The sequence below is a fragment of the Mya arenaria genome, chromosome 11 (assembly GCF_026914265.1).
Source record: "Mya arenaria isolate MELC-2E11 chromosome 11, ASM2691426v1".
NCBI classification, from domain to species: Eukaryota; Metazoa; Mollusca; class Bivalvia; order Myida; family Myidae; genus Mya; species Mya arenaria.
In genome coordinates this window covers 39,356,159-39,372,236 of record NC_069132.1, presented here as the reverse complement: position 1 = coordinate 39,372,236, position 16,078 = coordinate 39,356,159, and positions in this window count along the sequence as shown.

Genomic DNA, 16,078 nt, shown 5'->3' with positions numbered 1-16,078 from the left:
ATATGCGTTTTAATTGATGACGTATAAAACATTTTTTTAAACTTTTATAGTATATTGTCATAGGAACTATAAAGGACTAAAATATAATTATTTTTTTCTGATATATATTGTTATAAAGTCCAATTTATGTACGTACGCAAAAAAGCAATACGAAATTAAAATACGACTTCTATAATAATGAAATATGATGGCAATATATTGTTTGACCTTGTCGTTCAGATCGACGCCATACCTACTGTTATTTATGAAATTATCTATTTATTTATTTATTTATTTATGGTTACTTGATGTTTATTATCTATTGTAACAATTTTGTCGCTGCTGGTCGGTGTCTGATTGTGTTAATATTAAATGGAAAACCCTACCCTTGTCTTCCTTATATATCTACATTATTTTGCTTATCGAAAACACAGCGTATGTACTGGATAAGCCGCAATGGGTAATGACGTCATTATTTGTTCCGGTAGTGTGCTCTGATTGGAGGAGCGAAACGTTATTTAACCAATGGTTTACGACGTCGACGGCTGTTTTATATACGAAGACAACCTTCATATAGAGGTGGCGGATCCGTGGTCTAGTGGTAACACACTTGACTGTCAATCCAGAGTCGCAGGTTCGATTCCCCTTCACATCACTAAAAATACTAATCGTCTTCCGGAAGGGACGTTAAATGGGGGTCCCGTGTGACAGTACTATACTCTGGTGCACGTTAAAGAACCAGGGTAGCTCTAACCAGGGTTACATTCTGTCTGTGCACTATGCTCCAAAAACTAACAATCTTAACGGAGCACTCGCCGAATGGGCAAGGCCCGAGTACGAGTATAAATAAGCTTACATTCACTTGTTTGTTTCAGTGTTAGATCTTAATTAATTTCACCGAGTGAACACCAAAAGCTATACGAGTCACGAGGCATAGCAACGAGTGAAATATTACTGTTGGTGTTCACAAGGTGAAATATATAATATTGAAACAAAAAAAAATCATTTAATTATATGCCTCAAAATGATTTAAAAATTGCAGTTTATTGTTATTGTAGTTTTTCAGAACAGCACGCCAAACTGTATGCGAAAGTAACGTCATTTCGAAAATAACGTCGTTTATAGCACACCTTAAAATATTTTCAAACTTCGAAAGCTTGTTTCAACTGTTGACTGGAGCTCATGTTTCAATGCAGATATCAACATGTACCAAACATTTTATAAATTTCTTTGAAATGTGTAATTATGCAAATATTGTCACCACGAAATTCAAAAAATAACTTTGACGAAGACGGCGATCATAAAAAACGGCCAAACATAACAATAATGATCACCACTGACGCATTTTCAAGCAAAGGCAAAGCCAAGTCTACCATCTCGTCAGAAGTGACAAGCAAGCAAATAATTGTCAATAAACGACGGGACACAACAGCTAGTATTCTCTTAAGACTTCCTTACAACTATAAAGAAATTATCCTCTAAAGTTCATGAAGGAAGCGTCTATGGACCAACTATTGATAAAACAAACCTTCTGAATATCTTCTTCCCATTCCTGACCAGACTGAGTATTCCTAACAACACTCATCCAACTTCCATCGATCCCGATGTTCCATCATTGCATAACTTTAAACACTGTTACCAAGATGTTACTGACTCAATAAACATACTGACCGGTAAAGCGTTCAGACCGAATTTTAAAATTAGCTATGTTCTTAGGGAAATTGCAACGAAAACTGTACAGCCTCTCTGGGATATTTTGTATTACTAACTTGATCCGATAAAGTTCCAAAAAAGTGGAAACTGGCACATATATGTACAATTATAAGTTAAGTTATCGTCCAATATCACTAGGTAGTGTTGGTAGTAAGGTACTAGAAAGGATACTACATAAATACCTGTTCAATTTCTTATGTGATAACGACTTTTCAAATCCAGTCCAGTTGTGATTTGTTGCCAAGGACTTTACTGTCAATCAGTTGGTATATATATATATATATATATATATACTTATTCGGTCCCGATTCGATGAAGGAAATGAAAAATCAGTAATCATTGACAATGCGAAAGCCTTTGATCGTGTATATGATAAAGATCTTCATTTTAAACTTTGGAAAAGTAGCCTCTCTGGCTCCGTATTATCATGCGTAACTGATTACCTAAATTAAAGTAAGAAATGTTGTCTTTTTGGTACTATGTCTGTTAATGCTACAATATGAGCTGGAATCTTTCAAAGTTCATTTCTTGGTCCGTTTCTGTTTCGTATCTATATTAATTTAAAAGATTATGTTTGTGATAAACAGTAACCTCTACTTTTTGCAGACGACACTATATAATATACAAACTTACACATCGTTGTTGATGATATTGTCTTTGCAGCAAAGCAACTCAATGATGACATAGAAAAGATCCGCGTGTTGGCTGAAAGATGGCTAAAATCATTCAACAGTGCAACCATGCAAATCCGAATCACTTCTTCTCTCATGAAAGGCAAACTGTTTGGCATCACGCCTTCTAGTACCCGCTCGTGGCATGATTAGATTCCATTCGTCAAGAAGGTCGGGCACCTTTTAAAATGACCTTGGGGTAGGGAGTGTATACTCACTATTAGAAGGTTATGATGCTAGAGCCAGAATCAAAGAAGGTTTGCACGGAGATCGTGTACATCCTGAAGTTTGAGTATTTTCTCTTGCACATACACATTCCCAGGAAGTTTGGTTGATTCAAAGGCCTTGGTTAATAAAAAGTGATGGGGAATGCTTAGTGATTTTTTGACGACGGAGACAAAGTCAATTAATAGTTTTTTGTTGTAATATATATACTTAATTTTTCATGGAGTCTTAGGCGAAAAAACTGAGTCGTAGGCTCTTTTTTCTTAGAATTTTTGGGGGTTGTTTTCGTTTTCGTTTTTTTTTAATTTCGATGCTGGTGGGAAAGAGTAGGTTAATAATGGGGCATGTCAAAGCCGTTTTAAAAATTACATATACATGGCGACTAAACGCTAGCTCAACCACTTATCGCTGGTGCAAAGAAAATTAGCTGTAGACTCTCCCGTGGTGCATCGGAGAATGTGGTAGCGTGTAAGAACTTTTATACTGGTTGACAACGATTTCATTTCAAAATTGTGCGAACTGTGGTGCCAGGAGCTTTTCTCCCGAATCGAACATGTGCATATTTCAAGATCTTCTAGCATTGCTGTGTTAGGAACATTCTGGCGAATGCAAATATAACTGTTTTGTATCGTACTTACGCCGGAACACAACAGAACTATAAATGACTTCTTTAAACGAATATAGAATAACTAATCTCCCCATGCATTTCAATGCAAACAGGCAACACCTGAGATCGGAAAAAATGCCATTTTTAGCGTTTCACGTGTATGATAACCATAAATTTCAAACTATTAGTTCCAATTCAATTGCTTTAAACAATAAAAAGGAATGCCGCTTTTCTCCTTAGAAAATTCACTCATTTTGAAGTTGTTTCCATGGAATCAATAGTGCATCATGCTGGAAGACAGCAGGTGTTCGTTCCTTCAAAAAATAGCTAATATCTGAGATATTTATGACTGTTTTCTCTCCGAGTGCAGGTATGGAACTGAATTGTATAACAACTGTAAATAATGTGCATCACACAGACATTAAATATATATGTTTTGATATAATATAAATAAAATAATATCAGTCCTAAGTAGCATTCTCAATGTGAAAAATAATGAGGGTATCCTGGACCATATCCTGCACTTGGCATTTAGTTATATTGTACCTCTATGTTACCAACGTTCGTGTGGAAATGTGTTCCTCGTGAGTGATGTTGTTGTTGTTGTTGTTGTTGTTGTTGTTGTTGTTGTTGTTGTTGTTGTTGTTGTTGTTGTTGATAAAGGTTGGATAATGGCTGTATTATAACTTGACCCCGTGACATCCACAAGTGTGCCTTAAACAAAGTGTCGATGCCATGGTGGAGGAGTGGGTGAGTTTTTCACTCACTGGTTGATGGGATATTCGCCAAAGGAGTAACTTTGTACCTAAAATGCCGCGACATTTGCGATGGATGAAATCTAGAGTGGTCCTACATGCTATCCAGTTAAGAATAAAAGATAAGAATAAACCTCTTTCAAAGAAATGGATGAAAGGAACTTTAAGTCGGTGGCCAGAAATGAGGGTAGGTTAGCCTATGACTATTGAGCATGTGCAGGCAAAGATGGCCAGTGAAAATGTTGTAATGACATATTTCGCCAACCTTGTAGCGTGTATCCAGAATAATGGTCTCGCGGTTAAGCCACATTTGATGTACAATTTAGATAAAAAAAGGTGTTCAACTTAAGTCACCTCATATTGTTGCGAATGTTGAGCACCCAGCTCAGGCAGTTTCATCTGGAAAGGGTAACACACTTACAACGATTGGTGCTGGTAGTGTAATAAGGTCGGCTATCCCTTCATACTTTGTCATTCCTGGAAAGCGAATATGTTTCACACCAGTCACATTCTCCAGCCTCTTGCTGTCGGGTGCTATGGACCTTTCAAATGATGTACCATGAAAAGTCACACGAGGTGATGTGCCAGACATATGCTGCAATAATGAAGTTCATCATCTGTGAAATGACCTTCATAGTGTTCACCAGAGCCCTTTGTGCTGAAAATAAAATGTGCAGCCATCATTCAGAAGAACTGTGATTTTTTCTTTGGATCGAGGTGCAATTCCAAAAAGCAGCTTGCTCCCATCAGAAGTATTGAAAGACACTGATAATTATGATAAGAATAGTCAATCAAGTGACGCTACTGTTGAAGGGGGGTTCTTGTTGAAAAGATGGACATGTTTGAGGAAATAGAGCCGCAGGAAGTATCCGTAAGTAAAACAGTGAAAGAAAGTCCAAAGCCTGGGCCCTCATATGTTAACTTTGTACAAGATACTTCAAGAGATTGGGATGAGACAGATGAGATGAGGTGATTATAATTGCTGTGTGTGGTTGCTTCCTGACAAAGGAACAGGCCAGCCGTACATCCTTAACATGTGTTAAGTGGGGCAGGTGTGATGGAATTGTGAATGGTAGACCATGCAATCAATGGACATACCTACAGTACTGCGCACCAGTCAGAGTCCTCAGACTTTGGGATGAATTCTACTGCCTTCACTGCATAAAAAAATGAAGAATAATTAGAAAGTATGATAAAACTTTCCATATGTTGCTTATAGTTATAATTTTGATGTTGACCATTTTGATGTTTTTTCTCTTGTGATTTTGTCATAAAACCAATGAATTAAAATGGTGTTTGCCTGTTTGAAATTTCTTGACCTACATTACGTCACAGCTTAATATTCTATTTACTGAATTCAAGATAGTTATGTGAAGTTTAAACCTGGTATGCTGAAATGTATGTTGAAATGTCGATAACTAAATTATTTTTTTATGATAAAAGTAAGTAAAAATTGTAATTGTTTTGTTTAACTATATTATTTTTGGTTGAGTGCTTACATCCACGAATCATGGTTAGTCGAGGATATAAAAAAGTCCAAACAACTCTTCTAAAAATTACTAAAGTCAAAATATAACACAATACATATGTTAGTCTTTTCATTATTATAATTGATAAATAAATAATAGGTATTTATGTCATGCTTTCCGGTGAAATATGAAATCTGATCACAGAAATTACAACAGTGAAATTATAAAAAAAAATCACTGCAAACTTAGGAGTGAAAATGTCAAATTTTAAAATCCATTGCAGTAACTTCCCCTTGATCGAACCAAAACACACCACTTTTGAATCAGAAAGCTAAATGATGTCAATTTAATAAAAAGGTTGCAGAGGTTAAATGATGATATATTTGAAAACAACTTACCGGTAATGATGATCCTGTTTTTCAACGTTTTCTTTAACGTTGAAGCATTCATTAAAACAAATTACAGAAGATAACAACTCCTCGAACATAAATACAATGTTATATCATCGTTCAAATATTTTTAAAGTGTTTGTCGTTGTAATACGTGATTCGAAATTCACCAGAAACAACCCATAGCAATTAACACATTAACTGATGAGTTTTTACCCAACCCACATCTCAAAGTTTGTAAACAACCTGACAGTAACGGGTAACGGGTAACTGAATAATATGCTTAAGGCCAATGAGTATCCGTAATTTTTTGCTAACAGTTCGACGTTCCATATTTACATTTAATAAATGAAGACGTAGTAATTTGGGCATGTTTTCATGCCCGGTTAATTTCATAGTGTTTTCATAAATGCATTAATCAGTATTGAATAAGTTCAATAGTTAATGATCATAAAGCAATTTGCACCAAAAAAAGATTAAATAATAAACTATAAAAAATATCGAAGAACTTTCTATCCACAAACCAGAATTAGAAAATTCACAGCTACGTCATCAGCTATAGCCAAGAGGGGCGTCCCACGGGTGGCGGCGTAGAAAAAAACTCTTTTAAAAAAGGTGACTTTAGAAAAATGAATTCAAATACTAACAGGGTGAGGAATCACGTGACTTCAACGGGGTTCTCACATGTGTCACGGTTCAAAACCGATGTAAACACGCAAGTAAGTGACAGTAATTTCTGAATTACTGTTTTTAGAGAAAAGATAGGAAAATATTTCTTAGCCTATAAAAGACTATGATATTTTCTGCTTCTACACGTGTAAAATATTTTAGATTTGCTTGTATTATAACGATGCAATCCTTGGCCAAAGTTTCAACTAGACGGAACTTTGTAGAACGATGCAACGCTGTGTGCGCCGTGATTCTTTGTTTTGTACATATTTCTTAGTTATTAGTAATAGTTAATAAATCAGACAAGCGTTAAAAAGTTAGTTTTGCTCATTACTTTCAGAAAATGTATTGTTCGTTAAATGTTTTTATAGTTTTGTATTGCTCTCTCAATTGTGACGAGAATGTATACAACCCAAAACTCTTAGTCATGGTATGAATTAACTTTAATTTGATATATTTGAAAATGTTCAATTTATGTTGCCTGAAGGCCATCAAAGGTAGACTTCCAAATACTCATTGTCCCTCTGTAGTTTCATCAAATCTTTACAAAGATAAATGGAAGAAGTAATAAATACGATAAAATGGAAGGCAAAATACACTCCAGTCAAACCCGTCCCATGTACGTTCCATAGTGAATGAAATTCAACAGCAAAGAAATGATTTCATTCAATGACAATATCGCCATTCCTAAGGTTAATCATAAAACTGCCCACATTCCAGTTATATCCCCTCCTTCGAAAATGGTCAAAATATATTTATCCAGAAGAAATCAGGAAATAATAAGAAGCACTGACATAGAAATTGACTACCATGAAAATGACCTTCCCTCGTAAGATGATAATTTGTATCTTGCATGGCCTTTCATGTAAGAAAGGATCATCCCAACCCGAGCCTAGTGTGTTATGCGGAAACAAGGTTTACAAAGTTTTCACAAAAATTCTGAATACTGATCGTATAACCCCATGGCAGTGCTTGATATAATGAAAAAGCTACCATGAGTATAATCAAGAATTGATATATATATATATATTAGATATTAACGATTATCTACATGTAAAGAATCCCCCAAATAACAACGTCACTCGCTTGTAAGATCGGATATTTGAAAAAGTGTCCATATCATTACATTGAATATCACATTTCACATTTCAAATAATACCATATGACAATGTTTCTATTGTGCTACAGATGACGGTCTTCAACAAGGGATGCAATTTTGTGATGACAATAGAAGAGGAGAGGGAGGGGGGGAGAGAGAATTGATAGCTTTGACGTTTAAGAATAATATATCACCAACCACCAACAAGACATCTTAAGTGGAATCACAAGCCTCGAGTTGTGAAAAAAGTTTCATAGTTTATTCAAATGCATAAAGGCCAGGCCATAGGCCCATGAACATATATAAAAAGTATGTACATCAATGGAATTCATAACATATAGAATTAAATGCACTTCTGTCAATCAATCTTAGGCCACAATATATATTAAAAAACGTACACTTATTTATACTAATAAGGTACTTTCGAAACACAAATTGAACATAGACAATACACATAGAATATCATATAACCATAGTGATGTGACAGCGGTTACAAATATCATTTAAATGAGTATTTAACATAATTATACATATAACAAGGACCCTCAATTTAAAGGCCTTGTGGATAAACATTGCTAATTTCCTTTGAATAGTCTTATTTGTATTTGTAAAAGTTCAACAAATTTGGTTATATTTAGTCTATTTAAATAGTATTTAAGTATGTATTGTCTTCTTAAATAACTACATTCAAACAAGAAATGAAATTCATCTACTATCGTATGGCAAACTTTACTTTTCCTTTCATATTCAGAAAAAATGTTGCTTTGGCGACAGATTTCTAAAACCGTTCTAAAATAACTAACCGACTTGGTTACAAAACTATACCAGAAAAATAGTGTTGTTTTAGAATATAATTTCGTTCAATGTTAAAACAGCGTTAACGACCGAAGTAACTGAAAATGATCTCAAAAGATGTTTTTCAGTTTCTAAATTACAACTTCTACAGCAATACCTCTTTACAACATCGAACTAATCATGTTAATATTATATTGTAATTGCATGAATTCCTTTGGGAATAAATCAAAATAAGCACATTTAATTATTATCGGAAATTCAAAGACCAGCAGCAGCAATTTTCTTAAAATGTTAACGTAATATACAGGCTTTAAGTGTCTTACGTCATTAAGCCAAATTATTTAATTTATCTAATTTTACAAAACAAAAATAATTTATCGTTATTATCATTATGATAATTTCCTTCAAAAGTAACAGAACTGTTCAAACTGAGATTATTATACAAATTATACCAAAACAGAAATAGTGTGCTTAGATTGATAATTATCGTAATTTTGTCTCCATTAGACTGCGCGCATGTGCAAACCTCTGAAACCGCTGAGGGTACAGACCACTTAATACATTTCCTATATATTTCATAGGCAGTTGACTAATTTGCACGCTAAATAACACTGATTTCTAATGTTTCAAGACCCCCAACACCACTTATGGCGAAAACGCTCAACTTGTGTTCTTAACATTAAACAACGTAATAAAAAAGTTACGTTTCCCCTAAGAAAAAAAAATGGTTGAACGTAACCACTGTGATTTCGGTAAAAGGACATTTTTCGGTGTACGAGGATAAATAATGTGGTTTAAGGTATTAGCCGCGTAATACACACTTTTTTAAAAGCTTTAACCGACAACATAGTTATAATCACGGTACACTATGGGACTTTTATCCAAATTTTGAAGATTTTTTACCGTGAATTAAAAAAGTTATTTATGTTTCATTACACCCACCCCCAAACTCCAAGGGCTACAAAGAGCGATAAGTAAATATTTTGTCTATATTTGATTTTTTTCGCATTATCAGAGATTATGAAATAAACACAACAGTTTCTGGTAAAATAAACTTCAGTTAACAGAAAACTAAAGTTCAAACGAACACATTATTGATACACATGGAAAAAAATAATTTTGATTGATCTTATGATTCTTCGGAAAAGAGCAGTTTTTCGATGTTTGAAAATATATAGCAGTTTTATAAAATTCATAAAAATAGTTAACTATAAGGCAAGCTGCTGAAATCATTTTAGATATTATCTATGATGTCTATTGAACAATTTAAAAGACAATTTATGATAGTTTACCGTCCAGTTTTGAAGAAAATATACATAATGTCATGTTACCATACATTTTTATATCTAATAAAATGCTTCAAAATCAACCTTTTTCTTGTAAAAAATTATAAAGCTTAATTGGACTTATTCATAAAATGTACTCTTTCAAATAAATGATTTTTACTTATGATACTAACTCAGAATACAGAGTTTAAAACAAATGAGTGTACTTTTAAACTAAAATATGTGATGAAACAAGAACACTAAGTGGGCTCGCCCATCCAAAAATATCAGAGTGAAAGTTCTCAACTAATGTTGTTGTTTTTTCTTAATATTATAACATGTAAACAATCTCTGTGGGTAATTTGATGTATATCTGTTTTATTTTGTCATTGGTATTCTAACAATTAGTTTTTTTTCACAATAATTCTTCACTCTTCAACATTTGAAGTTTGGTCTGTTCCCTTTGTACTTGAAGTGTGTGCACAGATGATAACTACTCAATGCTGAGTCAATGCTGATTTGGTTTTCATGCACCTTCAGGTACTTTACCCATCAAGAATGTTTAGTGCTGTAAAGGAAAAAAGTTTTACTTTAAAGCCTTTCTAACTAATTAGTATAGATAATTATACTGCCATATATATACAAAATAAAAATCACCATCATCACCACCACCACCACCACCACCACCACCACTACTTGACCACCATCACCACCACCGCCACCATCACCACCACTTGATTATTGAATACAGTAGGTTTATAAAAACAAAAACCAAGTCAAATATGTTTTATATGAAATACTCACTTCATCTCGATCAGATGCGACTGCCTTGTGGATGGACATGGCTGTCAAATCCGCTCTCAATGATCCAACATAGTATTTAATGCAGGCTGGAATTCTTCATAACCCAGTGTTGTTGACTAAGTAATATTCAGTCATTTTCCTACCTGGAAGAAATTAAGACTTCTGATTATCAACCAGCAGAAACTACCACCGTAAAATACAAATGCAAAAGTATTATACATTCTGCACTAATATCTGTTTTAGCCAAGAGTAAGGGTTGGTAGGCACAAATGTGTAGTGGTTGTGCATATGGTTGATAATGATTCACAACAGTATGGGGTTTTAACGAGACCTACACCAAACCAATGAATGTCAATAGTGTCCTAGCAGATGCGGCTTCATGCCCCAAACCACATACAACTTTTTTTCACAGGTTAATTTTGAAAATATGCATTTCGTAAACAAATAACGGGTATGTACATGTATTGTGGTATGTTGGAAATCGGTCACGTACCAAAACACATCATTTTTAAACAAAATTTTAAGTCTAATATTTTTCTAAGATAAAACAATCAATTTAAAGATTACATACTCATATTATATCTTAAACAGAAGTTATGTACATAAGTACATATAAAAATATGTAACATGTACATAAGTACATGTAAAAAATGAACATGCTGTCTAAACATTTAGCTAATAAAAATGATTTAAGAATTCCAAAGATAAATTAAAAAAAAAACGTTTTTGAACAAATCAACGTACAAAACTGCTCAAGGATACTTACATTCAGAGCCCTTTGATACGAATAACCCAGTTCCATGCCGTGTTGACAGTTCGTTTTTTCGAGAGAAAATCTTCCCTTACGCGTATATTTCACTTATAATCCATGTTTAACTGTAATGACTCAAATTGTTAAATATATCGTAATCAACTGTCAGCGTGTACTTTTAGTGTTTATTTATTTTAAACGTATATTCATGAGAAAAACATCACAATGTTTCCGAATTCTACGATGTAGAAATTCCATTATTGACCTATGAATAGCCGGGAAATACCTTCTGTTTCTAAAAATAGCAACATCCGGTACAGGCCGAATACGCCCGATGTTCGTCGCGATCTGTTACGGCGAGTGGCGATATATGTCGATGTTTCCCGATGTTTCACGAGTTGTATTGCATGGCTAATACTTTAAATGAAAACAATAAAAAGTAGATCAAGTAGATCCAATATGTTTTTGAAATCACAAACCATTCAGCTTCATTGTCTATAAATATTGAAGGTAGCCAGATATCATAATGGTATTACCATGGTTTGATTCACGGTCCTGTGTAAATTTTAAAAAGGCATTCAACAATGAGTAGGCACTCCGAATTGGTGTTATGTGCACTGAACAACTAGTCTCGGTCATCTAGACGCCTGCATTTGGCAATCGGAACTCCTCGGCTAGTATCAAACAGATATGTCTATCTCGAAGCTTGCCGGAGATGGCCGAGTTGTTACGATTGCTGCATTTGGATCCGGGTCCTTACCGTTTAATGTCGTATTGACGTAATTGATCAGAGCGGCTGAATGATTTGAATGATTGAGACTACTTAACCCTTTGCATGCTGGGTAAATTGTCGTCTGCTCAAAAATGTCATCTGGTTTATTCTAAATTTCTTTCAATTTACTTAAAACTTTGGGGATATATTGACTAAGTGGCAAACTGCTTGGAACCTGACTTACTCGGCGTCTGGTCTGGTTCCAAGCTGTTTGCAAAGCCTTTAAAATCGCCATCAGCAGCCTAAGGGTTAAAACTCACTAAAATTAATATTTTTTATGAAAACTTTGGCGTTTCCTTGGACCCTATATGTACAATTCAATCAGAAGACGCTCGGCGGTTCTTTTGACCATGGTTATAAACACTAAAAGAAAGAGCTCCATATTCGGCACATCATTTTTGAACAGGTAATTTGTTACTTTGTGAAACCTATTTGTGTATTTACGATGTGTTACACGAATGTATTTCCACACTCAATCATTGGGAAGTGTGTTTTGCTGGTGTTTTTGTGTGAAAATACACATGTTAATACAAATAGGTTTTACGAAGGCTTTTTGTAGAATAGCATGACCTCTTCATCATAGATCTTTATTTTAACGTATCCCGATACGTTGGGAACAAGGGGTCGTTTCAATAAAAATTCTAGTCGATTTTAGTCGTTAATTAAAATTATCTTAGCGTCATATTTTTGTTATTTTGCTTCATATTTGAGTGAATTGCATGTTAGCACGTATTTATAAAAGAGCTGAAAGCGTTGAAAGACTGAAGGCGCGACAAGCATGATTTGTTTTACAAAAAAAATGCTATTTTAAACAGTGGTTATTTCCCCGAAAGCTGGACTAAAGGAATTGTTAAACTTTTAGATAAAAGGAGAGCTAAAAATAATGTATATCACTATAGAGGCATCTCCCTAGTTAGTTGTATATCATAACTGTTTACGACGATACTTAACAAAAAAATAATATCTTTCTGTGATGTAGCAAATGTTATGTTAGATGCCCAATGTGATTTTAGAAAGGGTATATCAACAATTTAGGCTCAGTTTGTTTTATTAAGTATTATACAAAATTTTCTTAACGAAAATAAACGTCTGTATTGTGTTTTTGTAGATTTTAAAAAGGCTTCTGATTGCATTTACAGAAATACTTCATGGTTAAACATGTATAAAACCGGTATTAAAGGTAAAGTTTAAGGAATTGTAAAAAAATATGTATGAAAACGTAAACTCAGCTGTTAAAGTGTTAAATTAGTATTCTGACTTTTTTTCGAATATGCCATAGACTTGAGCCAGGGTGAAGTCATGTACCCTGTTTTGTTTCTTTGTTTTTAGATGATTTACAACTGTTTTTACAAACAGATATGAATTTAGGCCTGACAGGTAAATGACCTTATAGTTATACTACTATTGTTTGCAGACGATATGATTATACTAGGTAACACACCTGAAGATATCAATAGGTCACTATCATTATTAGAAATTTACTGTAATAAATGGAGTCTTGAGGTCAATATAATTTAAACAAAAGCCATGGTATTTCGTAAAAGAGGTGGTCTGTTAAGAAATGAAAAGTTTCTATATAAAAATAATTGGATTGAAGTTGATTGCGACTTCAATTATTTGGGGACTGTTTTCAAATACACGGGTTAAGGCACTAAATGATTATTGGCTAATTGCAATCAATAAGTATAATATCAAGCCAAACATTAGTTGTCAATTATTTGATACCTTCTTTGGCTCAATACTAGGTTATGGGTCTGAGGTTTGGGGATTTGGAAAATCAAAAGAAATCGAGCGCATTCATTTAAAACTTTGTAAAAAAAATCTTAAATGTGCGCATCAATACTTTCAATTGTGCTAAATGTGGGGAACTAGACTGTTATCCCGTGTATGTATTACGATATATTAGAATTTTATAGTATTGGTTCAAAGTTATTGAAACAGATAATGTTATAATCAAGAACATATAATATGTAATATGTTAAAGACTGCCAAAATGGTAAACATAATTGGGTTACTGATGTTAAAATATTCTAAGCAAACGTGGCTTTGCACATTACATTAGTACATTAGACTTTAAACAATACTTGGACATTTTACCACATGACTTGCGATGTTATATGACTAGATTAGGAGTGTCTGATCATTCATTAAGAATCCACACCGGTAGATATGCAAATAACAACATTCCTAGAAATGAACGCTATTGTACATATTTTAATTCCAATGATCTAGATATGTCACATCAGAAGGAAAACAAATATTTTCGCTCCTTAAGCTCGATCTGCAGTTTGACATAAAGAACACAGAAGATGAAAAAATCGAGAATTCAACAGAAGAGATGTTATTTTGTATAGAAAAAGAAGGAATAAATTCGGGACCGGGGAGAAAGTTCGACACAAACGGAAAATCGATATATCAGAGATAGACATAGTGAATTTGGACTGTATATTTTTGAACTGGAACGAAATTTCATATTGTTAAAATGCAGCTATATAATGCAGCATAAATAAGTTGTTAAAACGGGATTTCGGTTAAAGTTGTGCTTCAGTAACCGATCAATCGATGCACAAAAACTCCTTCAATTCCCTTAGAAGTGAATCGATAAGTAAACAAAATGTAAGAGAGAAACAAATATACTTCATAAAAGCATATTGAAAACGTTTATTGACAAGGTAAATGTAACAGATAATTGCGCCAAACGTTCAATTTTTACTTTCGTGTTGTGACTTCCGGTTACATCATGAACACTTGTCTACTTCTTCGCTTACGGCTGCATTCATCGGACATGGGTTAAACAAACCTGTAGTCTGTTTCGGTTTCCCACAGGCCTAAAGAAAAGGAACAAATGGGTCGAAAGTTGCAGATATACCGATCACTTTATATGAATAAATATCAGAATGGCATCGCTATTTCAAAGTTTGTCGACTTTCGCCAAATACGGAATAGTATGAATAGTATTTTCATCAGATACAGTCATTCTGTTAACCACATGTTTCAACTTTATACGCTGCATTTGTATTTTAATGTTCATAATTATGATCGGGAAATAGGATGTAGTTGTCTGTTAAGTATCATATGCACATAACAACTCTTTTTCAGTGTGTAACCGTTTCTGATGTGCACCAGTCAATTGTAACCACGCACCATTGGTTATCCGGGTGTATACCGGGGATAGCGGGGGAAACGGGTCGTGTTTTTACCTTCCAGTGCACCGCAGTGCCGAGTGAATGCGGTGGTTTTGTTTTCGCGCCGAAAATAGCGTGAAATTGGCGTTACCTAGAATGTCCCGGGGATGTGGGGGCGTTTAATGGAGATTTTACCAGCAGTTCGTCCCCGTAGGGTGGGGATTTTACCCGGGATTGGCTGGTCCGAAAGTCAAAGTTCCCGCTATTTCCCAGACCTGGGAGGGGGAGAGTGGTTTCAATGGACGTCTGCAGTGCCAATATACTAGTGCGGAGTTTGTTCTTGTTAAAAGCTGTGATGGGCATTGATTCCGAACATTACCAAAATGCAGAAGCATAAGATAATTGTAATAAGGAAAATCGTCATAAGGAAGCCTGTGTGCTTGTGTTTGAATTGCAATTACATATAAATATTTTTTTAGAAAATACCCGGCTTGTAGGGATACCTACACTGTGTTTATTTGTTTATTTAAAGATGCACTCTTACTCCCCCCCCAAAAAAAAAAAACAACAAACAAACAATATTAACACTTTTAACACGATTGTTTTAATATACCAAAAAGGATGAATAAATGTCTAAAAACAATGGTTTTTATGAAGGATACCAAGTTTAATTTGAAAGAAAGGTGCAGAAAACACGGTATTTCTACATTATGAGACGAAAGTAGATCACAGTAAGTTTTTAGCAATTATTTAATATTTTTGCTTTTTCAGCTATTAAATACACGGTTAAAATATTGTTATCAGTAATTAATATTTTCCATATATGCATAATTTAGTAAGAAGTTAAAGGTTTATCACTCAAAATTTATGTTATACATGTGTATGTATCAGGGGCGGTTACAGAAGTTAACTTTAGAGGGGGCGTAACTTAGGGGCGCAACCTTTTTACATGCGCCCCTCCATCAGAACCGAAATTATGTAGCATAAAAT